This window comes from Artemia sp. Qi Xiang Cuo, chromosome 15 (genome assembly GCF_049724085.1).
Source record: "Artemia sp. Qi Xiang Cuo chromosome 15, ASM4972408v1, whole genome shotgun sequence".
NCBI classification, from domain to species: domain Eukaryota; kingdom Metazoa; phylum Arthropoda; class Branchiopoda; order Anostraca; family Artemiidae; genus Artemia; species Artemia sp. Qi Xiang Cuo.
In genome coordinates this window covers 18,548,152-18,570,245 of record NC_142808.1, presented here as the reverse complement: position 1 = coordinate 18,570,245, position 22,094 = coordinate 18,548,152, and positions in this window count along the sequence as shown.

The window sequence follows — 22,094 nt, the reverse complement described above, 5'->3', positions numbered from 1 at the left end:
CAGACGGTCCCTTCTGCGGTGACACTCTCATCCCTACTACTGTCGTATCGATCCAGTTGACCTAACGCGCTGAGAGAGGGCTGATTCTAAAGGAAATCCAAAGTTCTAATTACCTTTTTAAATGATTAAAAAAATTAGAGGGTAACTAGGCCCCCTCCCAAACCCCTTTTGTCCCAAAATTGTCCAATCAAAATTTTGAGATAACATTTATTCAGCATAGTTTAAATGCCCAATAACCATGTCTTTAGAGAAAAAATTAGACCATACCGCCCCTGGGGAAAGGTTTTTAAGTTATAAAACTTACTTATTGTTTTATTTGTTATTGGGAAGTATGCATACATTTTTTGGGTGGCGAGGAGAGGACGAATTTTCTGCTGGAAAAATTTTTCATTGGGAGAATATTCCCTGGAAAGGTAAGTTCCCAGAGGGTGAAATTTTCAGGAGAAATTTGGTACTGGGTTAGTTTGCCAGAATTCGTATACGAAATTTCTTTATATATACAAACATTTTTCTAAAGGCAATGCAAAAAATATGTCAATTAAAATAAAAGTATACAAAATGAAAAAAAATAATTATTTACAAAAAAAAACACCCAAAACAATAGCCTACTTACAAAAACTAAAATATAAACTCCCAACATTAAGTTCTGTTGAGAAATGACGAAGCGTTGGATGGATATTTTTTAACAATATCAACAGTTTTCAAATTGGTTATCAAACACCAAAACATTTAATACCTTTAGAACCAATTGTTTATAAAAATTAACGCATTATCAAAGTAATTTGTTCAAAGTAAAACATTAAAACTAAATAGAAGAAAATCGAATAAAACTTTTTAATTGAACATTTTTAGAATAGCAAAACCTATATATTTTACACCTTTATGCTTAAGAAGTTTAAAAAATTTATTGTTTTTCAAAGTGACAACTAAATAAAATTAATCAATCCTGAAAAAAAACTAAATGATAATAAAACGCAAAAAACTTATCCGTTCAGGTGGAAAATACAAAAATTCCCAGCATTTCGTTCACGCGAAACATTTCTGATTATAGTGGCTTCATATATCAGCTCATGAGTACTCTTGCAATGAACGCAAAATTTGAAGGGATATTTTTACTGAAATTGCCCTTTATTAAGTTGTTTTTCTTGTGATTTCTATAATTAAATGAACTTTCTTGTGCACTAATACCTGAACTAATAAGCAAATGTATATTGAGGGTCATAGGCAGCGCAATAGCGACGCCTAAGTAAAGAACGATGTTGGCCAATATATTTTTTTTTTTTGGTTGAGACCAGGGCACTTCGTATCGAAGGAGCTGTCCTAAAAACTTAAGAAAGGACTGATTCGATTGAAAATTGGAAGCGCTTATGTCCTTTTTAATAGCCAAAAGTGATTGCAAGGCGACTAACACCCTTCCACGCCCACCATTTCCCCAAACACATCCAATCCGAATTTTGAGATAAACACTTTTCTTCAACGTAGTTTAAAGATCTGGAAAATATCTCTTTGAGGAGGATATTCCCCCTCCCCCACTCCCCCCACAACCCTCAGAGCAAGTGTTGCAAGTTATGCTGTGGGGGCATATAAGGTTTTTAAGGAAAGTGTTTGTTGTAGAAACTTCAGAAAGTGCTCATTCGATTGGAAATTGAAAGGGCTAGTGCCCTTTTTAGTAATTGAAAATAATTAGAGGGTAATTAACTCCCGCCACCTCCCACGCCCACCATTTCTCCAAACACATCCAATCAAATTTTTTAGATAGCCATTTTGTTCAACGTAGTTTAAAGTTTTGGAAATTAGGTCTTTGAGCATGAAAACCCCCCAACACCCATCAAGGCAAGGCATTCTAAGTTATGCCCTGGGGACATATATGGTTTTTATAGATAGCATTGTAAGGTTTTTATAGAAAGCGTTGTCGTAAACTTCAAAAAGAGCTCATTTAATTGGGAATTGAGAGGGCTAGTGCCCTTATTAATAGTCAAAAGTGATTGGGGGGTGAATGTCCCCCAACGCTCATCATTTCCCCAGACAATTACAATCAACACTTTGATATAGCCATTTTGTTGAACATATTTGTAAAGTCTGGAAATTATGTCTTTAAGTACGACGACCCCCCCACACAGAGCCCTCAGGGTTAAGGTTGTAAGTTATACCATGGGTGCATATAAGGTTCTTATAGAAAACATTGTAATGAAAACTTCAAATTGAGAGGGATATTTCCCTTTTTAGTAGTCGAGATTAATCGGAGGGAGAATCAGCCCTCCACGCCCATCATTTCCACAAACATTTCCGATCAACATTTTGATATCGCCATTTTGTTCTATGTAGTTGAAAGGTCTGGAAATTATGTCTTTGAGGATTGCAATCCTTCCCCACATAGCCCTCAGGACAAGGGTGGTAAGTTATGCCCTTAAGGCATATGAGGTTCTTATAGAAATTTTTGTCGTAGAAGCTTCAAAAAGGGCTGATTCGATTGGAAATTGAGGGGACTAATGCCTTTCTTATTAGTTGAAAGTGATCACAGGGCAAATGCTCCCCAGACCCATCATCTCCCCAAACACTTCAAATCAAAATTTTGAAATAGCCATTTTGTTCAACGTATTTGAAAGATCTCTAAATTGTGTCTTTGAGCATAACAAATCCCCCAAGCCCTTAGGGCAAGGGCTGTAAGTTATGTCCTGGGGACATATAAGGTTTTTGTAGAAAGCATAGTCACATAGATTTCGGAGGGGGCTCATTGGATTGGCAATCAGACACTCTTGTGCCCTTTTTAAGAGTCACAATGAACGTAAGGCAGCTACACACCACCCTTGCATAGACGATGTGTGTGCGGGGTGGTGGCTGTGACAACATCGGAGGCTGTGACGACATTAGAGTTTTTTTGTTATCTAAACTTTGAACTATTTTTAACAAAATATTTATCTCGAAATTTTAATCATATGCATTTAGAGCGTGGAGGGGGAGGGGATAGTTGCTCTCCAATCTCTTTTGACACTCGAAAAGTGAACAAGAACTTTCCATTTCCAATCGAATGAGCCCTCTTTTAAGTTTATACGAGCATCACTTCCATAAGAACTATATATACCCCTAGAGCATTACTCATAACGGCAAGCTCCGGGCCCTGGGGGGTCGCATTGACAAAGGAATATTACTTATCTGACCTTTGAACTATTTTTAGTGAAATGACTATTATAAAAAAAAAAATTCGGATGGGCTTGGGGAAAAAAGGTGTGTGTGTGGAGGGGGGGGGGCGAGTTGCATTCGGATGTCTTTTGACTCTTATAAATCTCAAAATCTCAAAATTTGTAGCGGATAGGTTTGGGCAAAAAAGGGCAAGAGGGGGCTAGTTCTTAACTCTCTTGACTCTTAATACATGAACTAGAACTTTCAATTTCCAATCAAATGAGCCCTCTATGAAGTTTATACGATTATCTCTTTCATAAGAACCATACATGCCCTTAGGGCATAATGCCTTTCCCTGGGTCCTGGTGCTTGTATTTACATCGAAGTTTTTTTATCCGACCTTTGAACTGTTTTTAGCAGAATGTCTATCTAAAAATTTTCATCAGATGGGTTTGGAAAAAGAAGGTGGGGGGGGGGCTAGCTTCACCCGGATTTCTTTTGACGACTAAAAAGTGAGCTCGAACTTTCAATTTCCAATCGAATGAGCCCTCTATGAAGTTTATACGATTATCTCTTTCATAAGAACCATACATGCCCTTAGGGTATAATGCCTTTCCCTGGGTCCTGGTGCTTGTATTGACATCGAAGTTTTTTATCCAACCTTTGAACTGTTTTTTAGCAAAATGTCTATCTAAAAATTGTCATCAGATGGGTTTGGAAAAAGAAGGGGGGGGGGCTAGCTTCACCCGGATTTCTTTTGACCATTAAAAAGTGAGCTCGAACTTTCAATTTCCAATCAAATGAGCTTTCTTTAAAGTTTATACGAGCATCCCTAAGAACGGCATAACTTAGAACGCCTTCCCCTGGGCCCTGGGGGTTATATTGAATAAGGAGTTTTTCTTATCTGACCTTTGAACTATTTTTAACAAAATTTGTATTTTAAATTTTCATCAGATGGGTTTGGAAAAAGAAGGCGTGTGGGGGGGGCTAGCTGTCCTCGGAGCTCTTTTGACTATTAAAAAATGAGCTCGAAATTTCAATTTCCAATCAAATGTCCTGGTGCTTGTATTGACATCGAGGTTTTTTATCCAACCTTTGAACTGTTTTTAGCAGAATCTCTATCTAAAAATTTTCATCAGATGGGTTTGGAAAAAGAAGGCGGGGGGGGGGCTAGCTTCACCCGGATTTATTTTGACGATTAAAAAGTGAGCTTGAACTTTCAATTTCCAATCAAATGAGCCCTCTATGAAGTTTATACGATTATCTCTTTCATAAGAACCATACATGCCCTTAGGGTATAATGCCTTTCCCTGGGTCCTGGTGCTTGCATTGACATCGAAGTTTTTTATCCAGCCTTTGAACTGTTTTTTAGCAAAATGTCTATCTAAAAATATTCATCTGATGGGTTTGGAAAAAGAAGGGGGGGGGGGCTAGCTTCACCCGGATTTCTTTTGACCATTAAAAAGTGAGCTCGAACTTTCAATTTCCAATCAAATGAGCTTTCTTTAAAGTTTATACGAGCATCCCTAAGAACGGCATAACTTAGAACACCTTCCCCTGGGCCCTGGGGGTTATATTGAAAAAGGAGTTTTTCTTATCTGACCTTTGAACTATTTTTAACAAAATTTGTATTTTAAATTTTCATCAGATGGGTTTGGAAAAAGAAGGCGTGGGGGGGGGGGCTAGCTGTCCTCGGAGCTCTTTTGACTATTAAAAAATGAGCTCGAAATTTCAATTTCCAATCAAATGAGCTCTCTCTGAAGTTTATACGGTTTATACGAGCATCCCTTTCATAAGAACCATATATGGCTCACGGCATAACTAACAACGTACTCCCCTGGACCCTGGGGGGTTGTGACCATACCCGAGTCTTTGTTATCTGACTTTTGAGCAATTTTTAACTTAATGGCTGTCTCAAACTTTTTATTGGATGCAGTTGGCGAAAGGGGCGTGGGAGGGGTGCTAGCTGCTCTCCAATCTCTTTTGACCCTCAAAACGTGCACTAGAACTTTTCCAATCAATTTCAATTTCCAATCAAATGAGCCCTCTCTGAAGTTTATACGAGCATCCCTTCAATAAGAACCATACATTCCCCCAGCGCATAACTTACAACGCCTGCCCTCGGGATCATGGGGGGGGGTGTGTCAACCCCGCAGTTCTCGTTATATGGTATTTGAACTATTTTCTTAAAAAGGTTATCTCAAAGTTCTTATCGGATGGGTTCGAAGAAAAAAGGGGGTCCGGAGGGGGGCTAGGTACCCTCCAATCTCTTTTGACTCTTAAACAGTGAACTAGAACATTCAATATCCTATCAAATGAGCCCTCTTTGAAGTTAATACAAGCATCCCTTCCATAACACCCATATATGTCCCTAGGGCATAAAATACAACACCTGCCTCAAGGCCCTGGGGGGTTTTGTCGACACCGGAATTTTGGTTACATGATCTATGAACTATTTTTAACAAAATAGCTATCTCAAAATTTTATTCGGATGCATTTGTGCAAAAAGGGTTGGGAAGGGGGGAGCTGGTTACCCTTCAATATTTTAAACGCTTAAAAAGGGAACTGGAACTTTAAATATCCGATCAAATGAGCCCTCGCTGAAGTTTATACAAGCATTCCTTCCTTAACAACCATGTATTCCCTCAGGGCATAAATTATAACCCTTGCCCTGAATACTGTGGGCTGAGTGTCCTGCTCAAACATATAATTTCCAGAACGTTAAACTACGTTGAAAAAAAGAGCTTCATCAAAATTTTATTGGATGTGTTTGGGGAAATGGTGGGTATGGAAGGGATGTTAGTTGCCTTCCAATCACTTTCGACTATTAAAAAGGGAACAAGCCATTCAAATTTTGAATCGAATGAGCACTTTCTGAAGTTTCTTCGACTACACTCTCTATAAAGACCTTAAATGCCGCCAGGGCATAACTTACAACCCTTGCCCTGAGGGCTGGGGGGGTTATCCTAAAACACCTAATTTCCAGAATTTTCAGCTACGTTGAACAAAACAGCTATCACAAAATTTTGATAGAATGCGTTTGGACCAAAGATGGGCAAGAGAGGGGGTTAGTTGCCCTCCAATCACTTTCAACTATTAAAAAGGGCGCTAGCCCTTTGAATTCCCAATCGAATGAGTCCTTTTTGAAGTTTTGACGACAAAGCTTTCTATAAAAACCTTATATGCTCCTAGGGCATAACTTACAACCCTTGCCCTGAGGGATGTGTGGGGGAGTGTCCTCCTCAAAAACATAATTTCTATCTGGATATCGTATTCGAAATTTTCTATAATATCTCTATATTAATAGATATGGCTATTTCAATATTTTGACAGGAAGGGTTTGGGGAACTGGTGGGCGTGGAAGGGGTGTTAGTTGCCTTCTGATCACTTTTGACCCTTAAAAGGGACACTAGAACTCTCGATTTTTAATCGAATGAGTCCCCTTTGAAGTTTCTATGACAACACCTTCCATATGAAGTGCCTCTGGGGAAAAATTACAAATAATAAAACATTGGAGCCGTATGACCTTTACTATAGACAACGCTATGGCGTTGCCTCTGATTTATTAGTTTATTTATTTTCCAGAGTAACTTCTAATGGAAAGAGTCGTCGCAGAAACTTTAAAGGGGGCTCATTTGATTTGAAATCCAGAGTTCTAGTGCCCTTTTCAAGGGTCAAAAGTAATTAGAAGGCAACTGACACAAGGACTCTCCCATAAAGTCTTCAGGGCAAGGGTTATAAGTTGCGCCTTGGAGGCAGAAAAGTTTTTATTCAAATTCTTGTCGTAGAAACTTGAAAAAGAGCTCTTTAGATTGGAAATTCAAAGGGCTAGTGCCCTTTTTAATAGTAAAAAGTGATTTGAGGGCAACTAACGCCCCTCTCACGCCCACCTTTTCCCCAAACACATCCAATCAAAATTTTTAGATAGCCATTTTATTCAACGTATTTGAAAGTTTTGGAAATTAGGTCCTTAAGGATGACAACTCCTCCCCACTCCCACAACCCTCAGGGCAAGGGTTGTAAGTTATGCCCTGGGGCATGTAAGGTTTTTATAGAAAGCTATGTTGTAAAAACATCAAAAAGGGATAGTTCAATTGGAAATTGAAAGGTCTAGCGCCCTTTTACTAGTCGAAAGTGATTTAAGGGCAACTAAACCCTCTCTCACACCCATCATTTCACAAACACATCCCCATTTTATGCCCCATTTTATTCAACGTATTTAAAAGTTTTGGAAATTAGGTCCTTAAGGATGACAACCCCTCCCCACTCCCACAACCCTCTGGGCAAGGGTTGTAAGTTATGCCCTGGGGCATGTAAGGTTTTTATAGAAAGCTATGTTGTAAAAACATCAAAAAGGAATAGTTCAATTGGAAATTGAAAGGTCTAGTGCCTTCTACTAGTCGAAAGTGATTGAAGGGCAACTAAACCCCCTCTCACACCCATCATTTCGCAAACATATCCAATCAAAATTTTGAGATATCCATTGTGTTCAACATAGTCGAAAGTTTTGGCAATTAGGTCTTTTAGGATGAAAGCCCCCTCAGAGCCCTCAGTGGAAGGGTCGTAAGTTATGCCCTGGGGGCATATAAGGTTTATGTAGAAAGTTTTTGTAGAAATTGCAAATAGGGCTCATTTGTTTGGAAATCGAATTTGCCCTTTTTAATTTTCGAAAGTGAGTGGAGTGTAATTGACCTCCTCCCACGCCCACCATTTCCATAAACAAATTCAATCAAGGTTTAGAGATAGCCATTTTGATCAATGTAGTTGAAAGTTCTGGATATTATGTATTTAAGGATGACAAACCCCCTAATTCCACCAGAGCAAAAGTTGTAAGTTATGCACTGGGGGCATCTAAGGTTTTATAGTTAGAGTTGTCGTGCCCTTTTTAATAGTCGAAAGTGATTTGAGGATAACTAACGCCCCTGCCACGCCCAACTTTTCCCCAAACACATCAAATCAAAATTTTTAGATAGCCATTTTGTTTCTAGGCAGTTGAAAGTTTTGGAAATTAAGTCTTTAAGGATTACAACCCTTCGCCCCCCCCCCCAAAAAAAACACTCTCAGGGCAAGTGTTGTAAGTTATGCCCTGGGGCATGTAAGGTTTTTATAGAAAGCTATGTTTTAAAAACATCAAAAAGGGATCGTTTGATTGGAAATTGAAAGGACTAGTGCCCTTTTAATAGTCGACAGTGATTGAAGGGCACCTAAACCCTCTCTCACACCCACCATTTCCACAAACACATCCAATCAAAATTTTGAGATATCCATTTTGTTCAACGCAATCGAAAGTTTAGGAAATTAGGTCTCTTAGGATGATAGCCCCCTCAGGGCCCTCAGTGCATGGGTTGTAAGTTATGCCCTGGGGTCATATAAGGTTTATATAGAAAAATGTTGTAGAAATTTCAAAAAGGGATCATTTGTTTTGAAATTGAAATTGCCCTTTTTAATAGTCGGAAGTGAGTGGAGTATCATTGACTCCCTCCCACGCCCACCGTTTTCCAAAACAAATTCAATCAAGGTTTAGAGCTAGCCATTTTGATCAACGTAGTTGAAAGTTCTGGAAATTGTGTATTTGAGGATGACAAATCCCCAAATCCCCCAGGGCAAAAGTTGTAAGTTATGCACTGGGGGCATGCACGGTTTTTATAGCTAGAGTTGTAAAAGCTTCAAAAGGGGCCAATTCAATTGGGAAGTGAGAGGGCTAGTGCATTTTTTAATACTGTAAAGTGATTGGAGGGTAACTAAACACCCTCTCATGCGTATCATTCCCCTAAACACATCCAATGAAAATATTCAGATAGCCATTGTGTTCAACGTTGAAGAAAGCTCTGGAAATTAGGTCTTTGAGGGTGACAATCCCCCTTCCCCCAAGCCCTCAGAGCAAGGGTCATAAATTATACCCGAGGGGCATATAAGATTTTTATTGAAAGTGTTGTCGTAGAAACTTCAATAGGGCTCATTTGATTGGAAATCGAAAGGGCTAGTGCCTTTTTTGATAGTTTTAAAGTGATGGGAGAGCGACTAACGCCCCTCTCACGCCCACCATTTTCCCAAAAACATCCAATCAAAGTTTTCTGGAAAGTATGTCTTAGGGGATGACAACCACCCTCACAGCCCTTAGTTTAAGGGTTGTAATTTATGGCCTGGGGGCATATAAGGTGTTTAAAGAAAGCGTTGTCATAGAAACTGAAAAAGAAATCGTTCGATTGGAAACCGAAAGGCCTAGTGCCCTTTTTAATAGTCGATAGCGATTGGAAGGCTTGAAATTTTTATAGTAAAGATCGATATGGGTATAATGTATGATTTTTGTTTTTTTTTGTTGTTGTTGTTGTTTAGACCAGGGCACTTTGTATCGAAGTAGTTATCTTAGGAACTTCGAAAAGAGCTCATTTGATTGAAAATAGAAAGGGCTTATGTCCCTTTTAATTGTCGAAAGTAATTGGATGACAACAAATCCCCCTCCCACGCCCATCCTCTCACGCCCACTCTCCCATTCGCTTTTATGTTTAAAAACTAAATTTTGCTTTAAGATTAAATCAAAATGCACTGTGTTAATCCTAATTCCCAATGAGGCATCTCAGCACCATCCCTAGAACGACTGAGGGTAATATGTTCGAACCCTCGGAGCTACATCTGCTCTTAAAATTTATCAAGTCAAAATAGCGTAAGTGTATTCAAGCTATCAAAGAAAGTAAACAGATTTTTTTTTGCGAATGGTATCAAGTATTCCATTTCAGGTCAACTAGAAGAGGTATGGAACAAAATAAAACACTACTGTTTGTGTCCAGATTTTAAAAGGGTTAATGTCAAGACCGTATCCGGGAGGGGGGGGGATTACCCGGTTTTAACCCCCCCCCCCCCCCGAAATTTTTGACCGAGTCGAAAATAAGTCGAAAATTAGTAAAACCTAGGTAAAAATCAGTAAAATTAGTCGAAAACTGAGTCAAAAATTAATAAAACCCCCCCGAAAAAGTCAAAAATTACTAACCCCCCCCCCGAAAAAAAAAATCTTGGATCTGCTCCTGGTGTATGTTGTTATAAATTGCTGAAATTTTTCAACAGCATACAAATAGCAGAACAAACTATAAAGTCTTAAAAAACAAAAAGATTTGAGGTATTATTTTGTTCTTCCCTGATACGACTATCTCGATATAAAACGAACAAAAATTAATTAAAAAAACGTTTTCCACAAAATAAGTTTTTCAAAAACAAGTAAAGAACTCCATTAAACAAAAAATTAACAAAAATAAAACCAAACAATCTACGATGCGCGAAACTACCAGAAACTACCGCAAATCAGCATCGATAAATAAATGAAACCCAAAACGAACAGATATTACAATAATTAATCGATTCAAACTAAAAACGAGCAGAAATTTACATAAGTTGTGCATAACTTATTAACATAAGTTAAAAAAAAAGTTTTTTTTAATTAATTGAAGAATAGCTCTTCTTCAAAATTTCTATTGGATGCATTTCGGGAAAAAACGAAATGTGTGTGTGCGAGAGAGGGGGGAGGGTAGCTGCCCTCCAATCACTTTGACTCCTAAAAGGCACTAAAAACCTATGATTATCAATCCAATAAGCCCCCTCGGACGCTTATATGACCGCAATTTTTACAAAAAAAAAACTTATATACCCCCAGGGCATAGCTTACAACCCTTGCCCTGAGGGTTGTGGGGGGACGGTTGTCATCCTCAAAAACATAGTTTCCAGACCTTTCAGCTACGCTGAATAAGAGGACTATCTAAATTTGTTAGGATGTGTTTGGAGAAATAATGTTCATGGGAGGTGGGCTAGATGCCCTCCAATCAGTTTCGACTAATAAGGGACACTAGTCCTGTCAATTTCCAATCGAATAAGCCCTTTTTAAAGTTTCTATGACAGCTCCTTCTAAACGAAAATCTCTGGTTAAAAAAATAATAATCATACATTGTGCCAACATCGTTCTTTACTTAGGCAGTGTTATTGCGCTGCCTGTGATAGCAGTAGTAATATATATTGCCTTTTGTTCACTAGAAAATCCCTCTCACCAAGTCTGGGGAGTTTCAACTTAATACAATTAGCAACTGTTATGACATTGCTGATATGTCCTTTTAATAATGTGTACATTCATATAATTCTTGAAATTTACATCTCAATCCTCTTACAAGTAGTTGCCTTACAAGTAGTCGCAATAGAAGTAAGAGTTGAAGTATCAGTAGTAGTAGTAATAGTAGTAGAACTAGTAGTATTAGTAATAAATGTACGAGGGATAGTAGTATTAGTAGTAGTTTGCGCATATTGCCTTTTGGTCAGATGGTCTTCCCTTTTAAGCATTCTCTGAAAGTTCCAACTTAATACCCAAATCAATTCTTGAGATATGCTCTTTTGACAATGTGCTATTCATGTAGCGTCTCTTCATTTAGTTCAAGTTTCGCCTCAATATTGTAAATGAAGTGGTGTGGTAGTAGCAGTGGGGGTGGTTTTAGTAGTATTAGTAAGATGCAAATATTGTCTTTTTGATCATCTCACTAATCATTTCCTGAAAGATCCAAATTAATATGAGTTACGCACTTTTGACAGCCCGTATACACAGAACTTGTTTTGACTTATTGCAAAACTCCCCTCAACATTCTTTAAAAAGCCCACCTGAATGCCCTTCGTCTTCTTGGAAAATAAAGTTAAAACATGCATACTTTTCTCAGTAACATCACTATGTGTAAACAATAAGCGAATGGCCTAACTTACAGCTCTTATAGAAATATAAATGTTTTTACTTTTATAACTTCAATAAATCAAATAATATTAATATTGTGATTACTAAATATCAGTATATGTATATTAAACTAAAAAAACACATTCATTTGTATTTTTTTAGTAAAGTGCAGATTTTGTTCTGGCCTTGGGAAGGCATAGGGGTTTTGCGCCCAACTTATGTTAATTTCTGCTCGTTTTGAGTTTGACTCGGTTAATTATTGTAATTTCTGTTCGTTTTGGGTTTCATTTCTTTATCGATGCTGATTTCACGCTTGGTAGATTATTTGATTTTTATTTTTGCTCATTTTTTCTTTAATGGAGTTCTTTACTTTTCTTTGAAAAACTTATTTTGTAGAAAAAGTTTTTAAAATTATTTTCTGTTCGTTTTATATTGACATATTCTTTTCAGGGAAAATGAAAATAATACTTTAAATCTTTTTGTTTTCTAAGACTTTATAGTTTGGCCTGCTATTTGTATGCTGGAGAAAAATTTTCAGTAATTTATAACAACATACACCCTTTTATAAATCTGGAAACAAATAGTACTGTTTAATTTAGATTCATACCTCCTCTAGTTGACCTGAAATTGAAAAACTGATACCCTTCGCAAAAAAATCTGTTTACTTTCTTTGATAGCTTGGATACACTTACGCTATTTTGATTTGGTTCAATTTTAAGAGCAGAAGTAGCCCCGAAAGTTTGAACATAATACCCTCAGTCGTTCTTGGGATAGTGCTGAGATACTTTATTGGGAATTAGCATTATCACAGTGCATTTTGATTTAATTTTAAGGCAGTATTTAGTTTTGAAACATAATGGGCAAATGGGAGGGTGGGCGTGGGAGGGTGGGAGTGGAAGGGGGATTATTTACCCTCCAGTCACTTTCAAATATTAAAAAGGGCATCAGCCCTTTCTATTTTCAATCGAATGAGCCATTTTCGCAGTTCCCGTGACAACTCCTTCGATACGAAGTGCCCTGGTCTAAACCACAACAACAACAAAAAAAATGTCTCTGATCCCTTTCAAGTATTATAAAGGGTACTATCCCTTTGAATTTTCTGTCGAATGTGCCTTTTTTGAAGTTTCTATGACAACGCCTTCAATAAAAACCTTAAAAAATAATACTAAGTAAATTAATATTTTGTGCCCACATCGCTCCTTCTTAGGCAGCGCTATTGCGCTGCCTGTAATTAAAATATGTTCACAAGTCTATTACAAGTACCATACATGTTCATTTGAAAAGTTCTGTAATGCTTATTTACAAAAGACGTTCAGTTCTTAGAAAACAGAATTTCAAAATCAATTTAGGGAGAATTCAAGAAAACAAATTTGTATTTGCTAATTTTACAGCTTTGTTTGCAATAAAATTTGTCATTAGCACTTTAATTGAGTTCAAATAGTAGTTAATGATTTATCAGGTGAAAGGCACTTGTTCCGGCTCTATTCTAGATGTAGATTGTTCGGTCTCTATCAAACAAATCGTTTTGAACGTCGTTTCAAGTTCAAGTTCCATTTAGTTCCATAAATAATAATAACAAAAACAATATCCCAAAGGGCTCAATGTCCCGTTATTTGGGAAACGACATAGAATAAATAACTAATAATGAAACTTGGCATAAACAATACTGAACAATGTCTAATTAACAAATCTATAAGGAAAAGAAGTCAACTCACCGGCAGTCCACACGAAACAGAAGAAACGAAAAAAAAATTCTCTACATAATCGAGGATCCAACGCCAACAAAAAAAAACCACCCCCTCCCCCCCCCTCGAAAACAAAAGAAAAGAACAAAAAAAAACATAAAACAACTACAAATTATTTAATACTTAGGCCTAACTTTAATAAGAAACTTTTCATCTGTCTTTTAAAGGACCCAAGTGTTCGTGATTGACGACTCTCAGCAGGAACCAAGCTCCAAGCACGTCCCGCAGTCACGACCAGACCAAAGTCTGAACGAACCGAGGGAGTAGCTGGAATCATCACATCCTCCCAGTTTCAAACAGCGCACAAATTTACTTCCCCTACTAGCTTAAGTAGTCCAGAAAAAACAAAATGGGAGATCTCCGTGGAAGAATTGATATTCCAACGAAGATAGGGATATAATATAAATATCTCTAATCTTAAGGAGATCAACAGGAGTGTGTGTAGTCGACTGGAGAACTCTTACCGCTTTCTCATGAAGAATATGAACAGGAGCAAGTACAGAAGAAAATGTAGACATCCACACAGACGAACAGTAACATATATAAGGGAAAAATGACAGAGAAATATAAAAGACGGAGTATAGGAAAAGGAAATAAGCGTTTTAATTTGCGGATGATTCCAAGTCCACGGGAAATTTTCACTCTTAACACTTGAACGTGCCACATAAACGATCAATTTTCATCCAAAATAACTTCAAGGAATCGCATATATCGATCCGGGGGGTGACTTATGGAGCCTCTTGGTGTAGGATGCTCAGTAACTGGGGGGGCAGCTCACACCTGTACGGGAAAAAATAAGAAGGTACGACTTTTTTACATTTAAAGCTAGTTTATTTATGTCAAACCAATTGAGTATCTTCTCAGTCGGTGCTTGAAGCTTTAGAATAAGGGATGAGTCATCCGGAGCTGTAGCACCTAGAGTAGTGTCATCTGCAAATGCTACCAGTTCTTCTCTACTATCAGATGTGGAAAGCGACATAGTCTGAGAGTGACATTTCTGACACAATCCACAGCAAACATTGGGAATTGGAGTGTTAAGAAGTCGGTAGAGGTCGTTCACATATATCGGCAAGAGGGTTGGTCCAAGAATAGAACCTTGGGGTACTCCGTATTCAATTGGAATTTCATTGTCATTATCTTCCATGGCAATAAATCTGTCAGTAAGGTATGAAGAGAACCAAGACAATGCTTCCCCACGCACACCATGATGAGAAAGTTTACCAATAAGGATCTTGTGTGTAAGGCTGTAAAAAGCTTTCTTTAAATCAAGAAAAATGGATGAAGGAATAAGATTAGAATCTAAAGATTGTCGTATAAACTGGAGAAATTTATTACAAGCATGTTCTGTAGAATACTTTGCGCAAAACCCAAACTGATGATGATGGAAAAAAAATTTTGCTTCAAGAAATCTCACCAGACGTTTGAGTATTGGCCTTTCAAATATCTTAGAGAACACTGACGAAAGAGAGATCGGCCTATAGTTCCCAGGATACTCACGGTCTCCTCCTTTAAAGAGAGCTATCACACGCAACAATTTAAGACGTTGAGAAAGTACTCCTAGTTGAAATGACCTATTAATCAAATTGCAAAGTGGGGTGATAATCAATGGAAGGGTATGTTTCATTACTTTAACAGAAATTTTGTCAAAACCTGTTGAAGAATTCTTTAAAGACAAAACACTATTTGTAATTTCCTGTACCGTAACGTTCTCAAGAACCATTGATTTCAAGCACGGGGGGCCTAGGAACTGCTTCCAAGTCTGTGACACCGAGCAGTGGGAAACGCTATTAGCAGTTGATTTCCCTATCTCCGCGAAGAATTTGTTCATATGATGTCGTACTTGCTCTTTTTCTGTGATAAGTTGATCGTCTAACATAAGAGACTTAGGGAAACCTTCCTAGTTTTTTGGATGGCCGACTAATTTCCTTAATCAGGTTCCACGTCTTCTTTATATTTTTACCGCAATCATCACATCTCTTTGTAAAATATACTGTTTTAGCTCTCCGAATAATTGATTTCAGCATATTACGGTAAAACTTAAATGTTTCTAATTTAGCATCACTTGGTCTGTTTTTTTTACTCTTTCCAAGGGTTCTACTTCCTATTTATTGACTTGAGGACTCCCGTTGTTAGCCAGGAAGCTATGGGGGCTGAAGTTTTTGATCGAGGATTCCTTAAAGGAGCTTTTAGACAATAAGCCGTGAATTTTTCCTTAACAATAGTCATAAAACTGGCCAAATATATCGTTATAATTACCAAAATTAATATTTTCTGATAGTAAAAAGTCCCATGAATATGTACTCAGATCTTCTTTCAGTCTGTCCAGCTCCACTGGTGAGCAACAGAATCTCGGTGCATCCTGGGGGACTAATCTTTGTGGATTTTGGAGAAATGGAAACAAGGCTGCAACTGGCAAATGGTCGGAATTATCAGAAAGCAATACTTCGTTCTTAATGGAGTGTAGTGATGAAAAAATATTGTCAATTAATGTTGCTGTCTTGTTAGAAATCCTTGTCGGTATGTTTATACAAGGAGCTAATCCATACGAAATTAGTAAAGACAAATGATTAGAAGCCTGTCTAGATGACGGTTCCGCAAGGTCAAGGTTAAAGTCGCCCATCAATACAACTTCGGATTTTTCAGCATATTTTTTCCAAGAGCATCTTCTAATGTTTCCATAAATCAAGTTAGAGATCCACTTGGAGAACGATATACTTTGCCTATTATTACCCTTTCTTTAGTGTTGAATGGGACTTCTATAAAAAGTGACTCAAATACCTTTTTATTATTTGTATATAAATCATGTCTTAGTACAATCTGAAAATTATTTCGGATGTAAAATCCGAATCCGCCTTTTTGGGCCGTCTTGCGGTTGAGAAATATCGACATATAACCGGGAATATCCAAAAGTACCTGATTTTTCTCACTTAAAAATGTTTCACACAGACCGATAATTGCAGGGCACGGATTCCTGCATAATAATTGAATATCGTCAAACGAGGAATTCAGACCCAGAATGGTGAGATTCACAATCGGAAATACATCACCCCAGCGAGCTCCTGAGTCCCGAAACCCCAGCTCCTCTACAAACACACTATCAATAATATACTCAAAAATTTCATAGAAATTCATATCGGCGCTTTACCAACTGGATTATTTATAAGTTCATTAAAATTAACTCTCCGACATTCATTATCATTTAATTTCCCTAGTGTTATGTTAGCCTTAATCCCCAATAGAGAATCAGTCTCAGCTAAGCATGGGCACTGTTTCTGTTTTCTGTTTCTGTTCTGTTTTTAAAGTACCTGTTTCTGTTCTGTTTATGCGAGAAACAAGAACAGAAACAGATGACCTGTATTCTATTTATCTGTTCTGTTCTGTTTCTGTTTTTATAATAGCTATTTCGCCCTGTTTCTGTTTTTTTCCTACCTGTTTTTCTTCTGTTTCTGATTTTATTTAAGTGATACGAGAATGAGATACTTGAGAATTTTGAACTTTCAAAATGATTTTTCAAACATAATTTGAAATTGTATAGAAGCGTGGTTACACCTCACGCGATTTCTAGAATTGGAACGTAAGTAAAATGATGGAACTCAGTCTGTCAGGCGTATCAAATAGTGCTGCTTTATTGATACAGCTAGGCAGAATTAGGGACTAGGAATCAGATAATAGTAGGTGTTTTTGTAAGTGTTAGCAGTGGATAATCCAGGGAGGACCCGGCTCCCCCTCCAAGATTTTTTCCTGCACCCTCATTCCTTACTTTTATTTCCTTTTTTTCACTCCTTTGTTTAGAATAAATTTGCCCCCCCCCCAAGATTTTGCTCATTGGTTGCCTGTCACACTAGGCCTAACCAGAGATTTTACTTTAGATCCGCCCCTGAATGTTAAGACGGTAAAGGTGCAGTTCAGTTCCACTAAACGACGTATTTCTTACAGTATGTTATTCCATCAACTGAGCAGGAAAGTTGCACAGTTACTGTCCAGGAGAAGCAGGATTCAAATAAATCACTTATTACTGTGTATCCTGGTTCTAGTGGTAGCGGTAGGGCCTCTGTCTCCTACATTACACGATTACATGGGAAATAATTTGCACCATTAGACGCGAGAACTTTAATCTAACTTGTTTTTATGGAATTTATGCTGCTAAATAACATTGACTTGCTACGATTACTGTGCTGACCTATACATGATAAATACTGATTATTAATTTGTAAAATTCTCTTAAATGCTTATTCAGAGAGTAATGTAAATGTATTGAAATCTTGTCCAGTAGAAATATAAGTTTTTGCTAGCAAATCTTTATTGCATCATCCTAACAAGATAGCCAAATATACTTTTTCTCATGTTACTAAAATCATCTCTAAAATCAATAGAAAACCTTTCAAGGTAAAGTCTAGAGTTGAAACTAGCTGATTTTCTGGAAGGGAAAAATTCTTATAAAAGGCTGATATACTTTTCTCATTCAGTAAGATACCAATCTTCCGGTGAACACAGTATTATTTACCATACAGCAAAAGAAAATTAAAAAAATTAACACTAAATGGTGAAATATTTCATGTATCTGTCTCAAAAATACCAATTATAGATATGCTAATTCCCGTAAAAATTAATATTGTGCTTCAAATGGTCTAAGTTGTTATGAAACCGTAGTTGGGATATGTCATTTTGCCTTTATAAGCAGACATATTCTTTGACTTATTGTGCCAACAAAATAGCTCAGGAGGCAATTGGTCCCTTTTCCCCCAGTTATGCCAGTGAGGTGAAAGAGGTCAGATATTTGGGTGGAGGTGCAATTTTTAAAATAGTAGGCTACTGGAAGGTGCTTCTAATTTTGTAAAAAATCCTAAAATCAACCTTTGTGCTAAGAAAAGCATGATGTCATCTTCTGATGAAAACTTGGATGTTCCAACTGAAACTTCTAAGCTATCTCTCTGGGTATCCCATTTGAAAAAGGAATCACAGAAAGTATGAGGTGAAATTTCTGTAAAGTGTCTCTAAAGGCTAAGGGAGTCTCTACCACGACATTTATATACCATCTTAAAAGGAAGAATATAATTTATGTGCACAAAAAAAGTATATGCGGCTTGTGCAGTAAATAACAAACCCAAAGCAACTAAAAAAAAAATATATATCAAGTCAGGCTGCAGCCCTAAGGAAAACTCCCAATAGCAAAGCAAGTGACACAGAGGATAATGAATTAGTGAAATATTGAATAAGAAGAGTAGACATACGACCATTCCTTATTTCTAATCATAGGCAGCGCGATAGCGCTGCCTAATTAAAGAACGATGTGGGCACAATGTTTTTTTTCCTCCATACCTGGGAACTTCGTATCGCAACCCTCGGGGTGAGGGTTTTAAGTTATGCCCTGAGGGCATATAAGAACGATGTTGGCACAATGTATCATTTATTGTTTTTTTTCCTTTAGAGCAGGGCACTTCATATGAAAAGGGTCGTCGTAGAAACTTCAAAAGGGGCTCATTGGAAATCGAAAGTTCTAGTGCCCTTTTTAATAGTCGAAAGTGGTTGGACGGCAACTAGCCCCCACGCCCATCATTCCCCCAGACATCCAATCAAAATTTTGAGATGGTCATTTTGTTCAGCGTAGTTGATTTCAAGATAGAAAATATGTTTTGAGGATGACACTCCCCCACAACCCTCAGGGCAAGGGTTTTAAGTTATGCCCTGGGGACATACAAGGTTTTTATAGAATGCGTTGTCATAGAAACTTCAAAACAGGCTCATTCGATTGGAAATTCAAAGGGCTAGTGCCCTTTTTAATTGTCGAAAGTGATATGAGGGCATCTATCCCCCCCCACGCCCATCATTCTCCCAAACACATCCAATCAAAATTTTGAGATAACCATTTTATTCAGCGTAGTTGATTTCTAGAAAGTAATGACACTCTCCCATAACCCTCAGGGTAAGGGTTTTAAGTTATGCCTGGGGGCATATAAGGTTTTTATAGAAGGCGTTGTCGTAGAAACTAAAAAAAGGTTCATTCGATAGGAAATTCAAAGGGCGAGTGCCCATTTTAATAGTCTTAAGTGATTGGAGGGCAACTAGCCCCAAGGAGCGACCCGGCTCAATGGTAACCGAAATTCTAGAAAACGGGTTTTTGATAGCAATACATACATCAAAAGAATCAGATTTCAATACTGAATTCAAATATATAATTTTCATCAAGTTTAGTCCTAACCATCAAAAGTTACGCGCCTGAGAAAATTTGTCAGATTTTCGAAAAAAGGGGGAAAGACCCCTAAAAGCTATAAAACCTTAATGAAAATCACGTCATCATATTCAGCGTATCAGAGAACCCTGCTGTAGAGGTTTCAAGCTTCTATCTACAAAAATGTGGAACATTGCATTTTTTGCCAGAAGAAAGATCACGGATGCGTGTATATTTGTTTTTTTTTTTTTTCCCAGGGGTGATCGTATTGACCAAGTGGTCCTAGAATATCGTGGGAGGGCTCATTGGAACGGAAATTAAAAGTTCTAGTGCCCTTTTTAAGTGACCAAGAAAATGGAGGGCAACTAGGCCCCCTCTCACGCTCATTTTTTCCCAAAATCACCTGATCAAAATGTTGATATAGCCATTTGGTTCAGCATGGTCAAAATACGATAAAAATGTCTTTTAGGATGACTTAATCCCCCAAAGTCTCTGGGGGGAGGGCTGAAAGTTATGAACTTTACTCATTGTTAACATATTGTATTGGTTATTGGACAGTATACAGACGTATTCAGCGGGGATTTTTTCTGGTAGGTGGGGAGAGTGGGTGGGTCGGGGGTTATATGGGAGGATCTTTCCATGAAGGAAGTCTTCATGAGGGAAGGGGCATTGCTATGAAGGGGCGCTGGATTTCCCAGCATTATTAAAGAAAAAGTTTAGAAATTAAATAGAAAAAACAAGTTTTTCAACTGATCAACTGATTGTAATTAAGGGGTCATTTTTAAAGAATTGGAACAAAAAATCGAACTTTAGCTTAAACAGCAGGGTATTGACTAGGGGGCGAACCCCCTAATATACGTGTTAAAAATTTATGAATACAGAAGTTCGTTGCGTTAGTTAATTCGTAAGTTACGTATATTTATTACTAATAAAAACGTTCGTAAATAAAATTAAACAAGTTTCGAGAAAGCCATTTAACCAAATAAAAGTAAAATTAATATGCAAATTTTATTTTAATTATTCATATACGGTGAGCCAAAATCAAAACCTGCGTCAATTCAAAACGTTCAAAAATTAAATTAAAAAAAACAAGTTTTTTTAACTGAAAATAAGGAACGACGTTAAAATTTAAAACGAACAGAAATTATTCCGTATATGAAGGGGGCTGTCCCCTCCTCAATGCCTCGCTCTTTACGCTAAAGTTTGACTTTCTCACAACTCTATTTTTTTAAACAATAAAAAAAGTTTAGCGTAAAGAGCGAGGCATTGAGGAGGGGACAGCCCCCTTCATATACGGAATAATTTCTGTTCGTTTTATGTTTTAACGTCGTTCCTTACTTTCAGTTAAAAAAAACTTGTTTTTTTTATTTAATAACATACATATGATGATTTTCGTTCCTTAAAATCTTGATTATTTTTATTTATGAAAGTTATTAAAAGTGAAAACATCATACAATTTTTTTAAATTAGAATAAAGTGAAAAATTGGATCAAAGTCGGCGATACCCCAGCCACGGTACCCGTGGCAACAGTCGTGGTCACCTCCTCAGAAATAACTTTGCCTGTGGAGACATATGAAAGCCACGGGTCGAAAATGTGATTTTTTTGGAAATTTTTGGGGAGTGGGGCTACATTAGATATTTTCCAGCAACTCTTTTAAAAGTAATTTACAAGACCTAAGTTTCATATGTTTACAATTTCTACTTGTCTTAATAGTTTTTTTAAGGGTCTTAAGAGGGGAATCATTCATATTCCCTTGTGGGTTCTGGCATTAAAAAAAATCAATCAAAATCAATTTGGCTAAGAACGTGTACATGTTTACTCTTTCAAACACTTCGAGGTAACGAACTGTTAGTAAGGAGCGATGCGGCTCAATAATAAAACTCTAAGAAACTTTCTTGATAACAATAGATACATCAAAAGTATTTAATTTTGATGCCTATTTAAAATATGAAAAATTCATCAAATTTTATGTTACCCATTAACAGTTACCAACCTGAGAAAATTTTCCAAATTTTTGTTAAAGCTGGTAAATACAAGACATCAAGTGATCTTATCACGCTATCAGATTCAGAATCAGAAAATCACGCTATCAGATTGAGCACGTCACAGAACCCCGGTGAGATCAGGAGACGGCTCATTTGATCTGAAATCAAAAGTTCTAGTACCGTTTTTAAGTGAACAAAAATATTGAAGGGTAGCTAGCCCGCCCCTCTCCCCAAGCCTCTCTTTTCCTCAAAGTCGTCCAATCAAAATTGTGAGACAGCAATTTTGCTCAGAATAGTCGAAAGATCTAATAACGATGTATCTCAGGGTGACTTGACTTCTCATAGCCCCGTGGGGATGGACTTTGAGCTATGAAC